We start from the raw sequence: 7,375 nt of genomic DNA, 5'->3' as shown, positions 1-7,375 counted from the left end.
TGAGGGATTTTCTAAATTGGCATTGCCCCTAACTAAGTTGACTCGTAAGAATGAGAAGTTTGTTTGGAATGAGAAGTGTGATCAAAGTTTCCAAGAGTTGAAGAGGCGGTTGACAACAACTCCAGTGTTAATTTTGCCCGACCCTAAGAGACCATTTGAAGTGTATTGCGATGCTAGCGGGCAAGGTTTGGGGTGTGTGTTGATGCAAGAGGGAAGAGTAGTGGCTTATGCTTCACGTCAATTACGTCCTCATGAAGTTAACTATCCGACCCATGACTTGGAACTAGCAGCAGTGGTCTTTGCTTTAAAGATTTGGAGGCATTACTTATACGGTACTCGTTTTGAAGTTTTCAGTGATCACAAGAGTCTCAAATACTTGTTCGATCAGAAGGAACTCAATATGAGGCAACGAAGATGGATGGAGTTCCTCAAGGACTATGATTTTGGTCTTTCCTACCATCCCGGAAAGGCTAATGTAGTAGCCGATGTGCTAAGTCGGAAGTCCTTACATGTTGTGACTATGATGAGTTTAGAGCAGAGATTGACAGAGGAGTTCCGAGATCTGAATCTAGCAATCGAGATGCGACCCAAGAGCTTATTTGTGGGAGCATTGTAGATCACCAATGAATTCGTAGATCACATACGCGAGGCTCAAGAGGATGACCCGTTTTTGCAAGGCAAGGTATTAGATGTAATGGGGGATAAGGATGACCCGTTTCATCATCCATAATTCTTCTCTTCTTTGTAAGCAAATCCTTCATAAATTTAGCATATGTTGGCATTTGCTCCAATGCCTTAGAAAAAGGAATGTTAATCGGCAGCCATTTGAAAATGTCTAAGAAACGCTTGCACTGCCTTGCCTTATCTTTCTTTGACGGAGCATGTAGATAAGGAAGATGTTGAACTGGTGGATGATTTAGTACAACTTTGCCTTTGTCAGTTGCTTGTTTCTTTGATTTCTGCTTCTCTTCTTCACTTACTACTTTCTGTTCCACTTTCATTAGTCACCACCTCATCATTTTTGTCTTTTTCTTTTTCAACTCCTTCCTTTCATCATTTTTGTCTACAACTCCTTCATTTTTCTTTTTCTCACCATCATCATTCAAACCAACCACAGTCCCCCTGCTTGTTGCAATTACTTTGCACTGTTCCTTTGGGTTAACATGTGTGTTTGCTGAAAAAGATCCACTTCCATGCTCAGAAAATTGTTTTGCAAGTTCTCCAACTTGAACTTCAAGATTTTTAATGGAAGCATCAATGTTCTTTTGGTTTGTGATGGACATTTGCATAAACTGAGTTAGACTATCTTTTGGTTTTGACATTTTATTAGGCCGAGCTTGTTGTTGTTGTTGTGGTGGACCTATATTTGAAGGACCTGAATATGCATTATTATTTTGCTGTCTCTTGCCATAAGCCTGATTTGAACCTGAGCCACCTCTGTAGTTGTCGCAACCTACCTTATGACGAGACGACAAAAGAAAATAAATAAAAGCACGTTCGTCACCTAGGGAGAAAATGAGTGGGAGTCGCCACCAATATTTTATTTAAGAAAAATGTTAGAAAAACCAAAGAGGTCTGCAAATTTTGAAAAGAAGGGTTCGGGAGTTGTTTACACATAGAGAAGGTATTAGCACCCCATGCGCCCATCACAAGGGACGACAACCTTTAATCGAGTTTGCAAAATGTGACTTCAAAATTATTTATTTTCCCTCTTTTTTTTATTATTCTTTTTTTGAATTGACAAGGGTGTTGCCCTTGCTCCTACGTAACCCCAAGTTCAATGAGGAAATTAGACCTACGTAGTTCTTTAATAAGAATGCTCATGTTTCTTTTTGAAAGATTCATTTTAAATGCAAACAAAAAGTCGTTAAGGCGTTGGACCTTGAAATGATCTTAAGTGATATTTGATGAGAAGAAGTTTGATTGTGAATTGATTTTTTTCATTTTGATTTTGTTTATAACTTTCCAATCATACTAAAAAAAACCAATTTCATGACACTAGTGACCGATTAGAACTTAGCCTTACAGATAAAATGAAATTACCAACGATAAGTGAAAAAGATAAATGCACACTTAATATCACGAAGGACCTACAAGGGTACATAGATTACATCAAAATCTTAGGAAAAGCTAACCGACTATTGCACAAGGTACAAGGTACAAGGTACAAGGTACAAGGTACAAGGCTAGCAAGAGAAATGATGTAGGAAACGATCCATGGTTCGAGTCGGCAGCACCTCGACTTTGCTTTTTTTCTTCTTCTCTTTCTCCTTTCTGCGTTTTCCTTTTTTTCCTCAATTTTCTAACCCTTAAACCCTCCTTCTGCATTGCTATTTATAGGAAAAGGCCATTTGGTGCAGGGGAAGCCCGCCCAGGTGAGCCAGTTGCTTAGGCTTGAAGGTATAAGCTCTCCCAGGCGAGCTGGTTGCTTAAGGCTGAAGCTTTCCCATGGCCCAGGTGAGCCAGATGTTGGCCTGGGCGAGTTTAGGTCTAGAAAGTTCTAGAAAATGACCATTTCCTCCCTTTCCTTGTGGCTTTTGTTTCTGGATCTGACAATCAAACATCAACCCTGAATGACCCCTCGGCCTTGCTTTGCAACCGGTGCCAAACACCATAATTCGATTAGCAATGATCAAAATATCATATGTAAATGATAAAAGTATTATACCGGGATGAAATTAGCGTCTAACAGTTGCCCCTCTTTATTCATCTTTTATTAAAAATAAAAGATAAGTAAAGATAATGACACTAATTTCATTTGAGCGATCCGACTATTCAAAATCGGATGCCAAAGAGAACAAGATAAGTGAAAACTGAAAAAAGCAAAAGGACATTAAAGTCCTGTAATACCAAACAACGGACCTTGAAGTCCAACAAAACATAAAATGGAGGTCATTGAAGTTCTATAGCATAAGAGCAGAAGACACTTGAAGTCTTTGAAAGCATAAAAATAGAGGATGTTGAGTCCTAAGAAACACAAAGACAAGGACATTGAGTCCTATGGAAAATAAAGACGAGGACATTGAGTCTTATGAAAGATAAAGCAGAAGACATTGAAGTCTTTGAAAAATCATAAAATAGAAGACATTGAAGTCTTATAAATCATAAAGCAGAAGACATTGAACTCTTTGAAAGCATAAAAGATAGAAGACATTGAAGTTTTATTAATCATAAAGGCAGAAGATATTGAAGTCTTATGAATCATAAAGCAGAAGACATTGAAGTCTTTGAAAGCATAAAATACAGAAGACATTGAATTCGTTGAAAGTGTAAAAGGCATAAGTCATTGAAGTCTTATGAATCATAAAGACATAAGTCAAATATGTTTCAATAGATACGAACATGCTTGGTAAAGAACCAAACCCCCAAACCGATCAGAGCAACATTTTTTTTCAAAAATGTAACAATGAGGAATGAAAGCACAAAGATAGAATTCTCAGAACCAAGAATGAGATTAAGACATTTTTGCATTTTGTTTCTAAAGAGCATCAGAAGAAACACTGGATTCACAAGTCTGAGAAAAAGAATGTCAAAAGTGTGTGCCCTAATTCTACACAGAGCAAGCTTTAAATAGGTTCTGAAATGGCGATGTTATGCTTAGCGCCACCCTCGCGCTTTGCGTGAGTAAGTGGGTTTGGGCTTAGCGCCAGTCTTGCACTGAGCCTGGCTAATGACACCTGCTGCGCTTAACACATTGATCTCGCGCTTAGCACGCGGCCTTGATGCTGATGCTTTGCCAGATTCTCCTTCGCGCTAAGCATGCTAAAGCTACGCTTAGCGGTGGATGTGCGCTTAGCCCAACTGCTGAGCTTAGTCCAACGACCACTTTTGCACTTCAAAACTTAGCCTCTTTTTCACCTGAAAATGCACATATTTCATCATTAAATCCAATGGAAATGTTCTGGAGACATCTTTAACCATAAAAGAAGATTTATTTACAAGATTACTCCAAAATAACCATAAATTGGGGAACTATACAGGTTTTGGAAAATGATTTCTATACAAAAGTTAGTCATAAAAGGCGACTAACAGTACTCCGTAGAATTGGCAGAGACCTATAATCAATGCAGGAAATTGCAATGCTTTGTTGGACTTTTCTAGGTCCACTGGATTCCTAGGAGGTGAAATGCCTACAAACTGATGGATGGCATCTAAGATGAGTTGTGCCACGTGGACACTGATCTGCATCATAATGTTGTAGACCAGCTGACATTTGGGTAGTGTAAGATCAGAGTTGTGGTTACTCGGAAGGATGTTGCTGAGTAGAAAAGTCATCCAAATTTGAGTCAGAGTGGCCATGCTAGTACGCATGATCCACACCCGCTTCCCTACTACGCTTCGTGCAAAATCATGTTCGGGGGAGCAAAGTAGCTGACCTATGGTCTCTTCATCAAAACCAAAAAATTGGCTTCTTCTCTTAGTGTATTCGCATCGCTGTCCCTCTTCAAAGATCAATGGATGCCCTAAGAATTGGTTGATAGCATTTGTGTCATAGGGAATCCATTGGCCCCGCACTCTTTAGTGCTTATCCATGACACCTTCTTCACTAGGCTAGGCATTTGCATAAAACTCCATGACTACTTCAGGATCATATTTAGTCATGGGCTTTGCCAGTTGTGTCCAATGCCTCCTAGCAATTTTTGCCTAAAATTCCGTATACTCACCCTCAGCTAGCTGGACCCGTCTTTCTTTAAGAAAAGACCAATCTTTAATCACTTCAAAGCGGCGCTGATGCTCCTCACTTCGAATGTAAGTTGGGAGCCTCCAATAAGTCACCCTACTTCCATTTGTGTGTAATAATTTTAGGCAATTTTCCTTTTCCTTTAGGATAATGAGTGCTTTGTTGGGAACCTTAAATGAGGTCATCCAAACACTCTTAGGATCTGCCTAGTTTACATCTCTTGCACTTTAATTTCTTGCTTATTTACATAGCTTATTTTCTTTACTAGTCGCACCTAGTATATCTTGTTATTGCATAATACTTTCTTGCTTATCACACTTATCTTGAGTTCTTTTAAACCCTAGCTTTTACCTTTTGCAAACCCCCAACAGGAAAGAACCACAACTTAGGAACCAACATGAGTCATCATTCATCTAGTGTTAATGGTGAGGGTACTAGTCATAAAGACCCTCTATCTAGAATCTTAGATGAGTTGAGTTCCCTCAAGTTATGGAAAGAAAAACTAGAAAGAAAAGAAAAAGGAAAAGAAAGGGTAGAAATAAATCAAGATGAAAGGGAACAAATAAGGGAAGAAGAAAGAAGGAAAATATTAAATGAGTTAAGAAAAGAAAAACATGCCTCCTATAGTAGTCATGGCCCTTGCAAGAGCCTAAGTGAAGAACTTTGTGACTATTATGAAGGAAGGCATAGGTCACATCTTAGACATCACTCCCATAGGAGGGAAAAGGAACAAAAGCCTCAAGAGGTTAACATTAACCTCCCACACTTCCATGGGAAGGACAATGTAAAGGCTTACTTAGATTGAGAAATAAGGGTAGAGCAACAACTTAAAAGGAAGTCTACTTCAAAATCTTATGGCACTCACTCATATCCAAAGAAAGACCAAGGTCAAAGCATCTTAGGGGCGACAACTTCTAAGCCTAAAGATGATAAGAGGAAGACAATAGAAAAGCAACCCCCTAAGGCTAGTATGCAAGAGAAGACTAGCTCTATAAAGTGCTTTAAATGTCTTGGAAGAGGACACATTACTTCTCAATGCCCCACCAAGAAAACCATGATTATGAGGAGCCAAGACATTCATAGTAGCCAAGATGAGGCTACTACTTCACCTTCCTCTAGTGAAAGTGAAGAAGCAAAATGGGAAGAATCTAGTGAAGAAATCTACCCCCAAGAAGAAGGACAACCTTTAATGGTTAAGGATGAGTTTAAAGAGGTAAGTGTCTCCTCCAAGAGGTTAGCTAAGAAGGAAATTCATTTTGCAATAAAAAAAAAAATTAAATAAACTTCCCTTCTTAGACAATCTTAGCCAAGACATTAAATAAACCAAATTCCTAAAATATGTGATATGATGAATGTGTTGAGTGTTGCAACCCTCTTTTGTAAAATCACTCATGCACCATACATCTTAATGATTTGTGTACATAGAGACTCATTAGGTAGGTTTGTTCTTTATTTTTGGTTTTAATACAAACCTAGGTGCTCATATGTGATGCAATCTTACCCCCCAAGGGCATTAGATAGAAGACTCCAAGAAGATTGGGCCAGAGATGCAAGAGAAGGCCCTAGGATTCTCATGAGCCTTAGGGTAGATTTCGGGCCCATGGGCTAAGTATGAGCCCACTTATCTTTGTACATATTAGATTGAGGTTTCATTATTTTTGGGCCTTTTATTTAGGGCTCCATAATGTAGGTAGGGTACCTTGGAAATGTAGGATTTTTCAGCCCTTGTATTTTAGGGCACCTAGACTAGTTTTTGTATCATGGGTAGTTTTGTAATTTCACATGCATTAAGTGAATATTTGATGTGTGTGTTGGAAAATAAATTTAATTGAATTGGGAGAAGCCCAATCCAATTAAATTTTAGAGGGGGAGGTGAGCATTTGCTTGCTACACCCCATTGCCACATCATATAGTCACACTTTGTGCATGTCCTTCATGCTTTACATGACTCATGACACCTAAGCACACTTAGTGGAGAATCTTGGACTTGATCTTGGATTAGTGGGCTGAACCATAGCTAAAATTCACTAATCATAATTTGTGAAATTTTGGCTCCAAAATTTGGCTCCACAAATTCAATTTCAAATTCAAGTGAAATTTGAATTTCCCTCCAATTTTGTGTGACACTTAGGCTATAAATAGAGGTTATGTGTGTGCATTTTTCAACTTTGATCATTTGAGAATTACAATTCAAAGTTCAGATCTCATTTGAGGCACAAAATTTCGTTCCCCTTCTCTCCCTCTCCCTCCACTCATCTTCTCCAACCTTCAAGCTCTTATCCATGGCTTCCTATGGTGGTGAGCTTCTTCTTGACTCATCTTCTCCTTGAAGTGGCATCTCCAATCATCTTTCTTCCTTCTCCCTTCCACTGCCATTGAACTTCAAAAAGCAAAGGACTCCATTGATGAAGAAGATCCATGGCCTACAAGCTCCACATGGAGCTTCATCATGTGGTATCAGAGCATCTTCATCTAGGTGATGTTCTTTTGCTTCCTCTATCTTTTTGTTTGGTCAATTCACTTTAATTCCTTATTCTTCATATTATTCTCCATGTATATCCTCCATTTTCTTTTGGTTTGGTTCTTTTTAGATTAGATTCAAAAAAATAAATTGATTAAATCTTAGATCTACACTTGTTCTTGCATTTCTATGGTTCAAATTTTATAGATCTACTCTTGAATCATGTTTCCGTA

Source organism: Glycine max, chromosome 1 (assembly GCF_000004515.6).
Source record: "Glycine max cultivar Williams 82 chromosome 1, Glycine_max_v4.0, whole genome shotgun sequence".
In the NCBI taxonomy this organism is placed as follows: domain Eukaryota; kingdom Viridiplantae; phylum Streptophyta; class Magnoliopsida; order Fabales; family Fabaceae; genus Glycine; species Glycine max.
The sequence above is the reverse complement of the archived record's forward strand: the minus strand, read 5'-3'. Positions refer to the sequence as shown.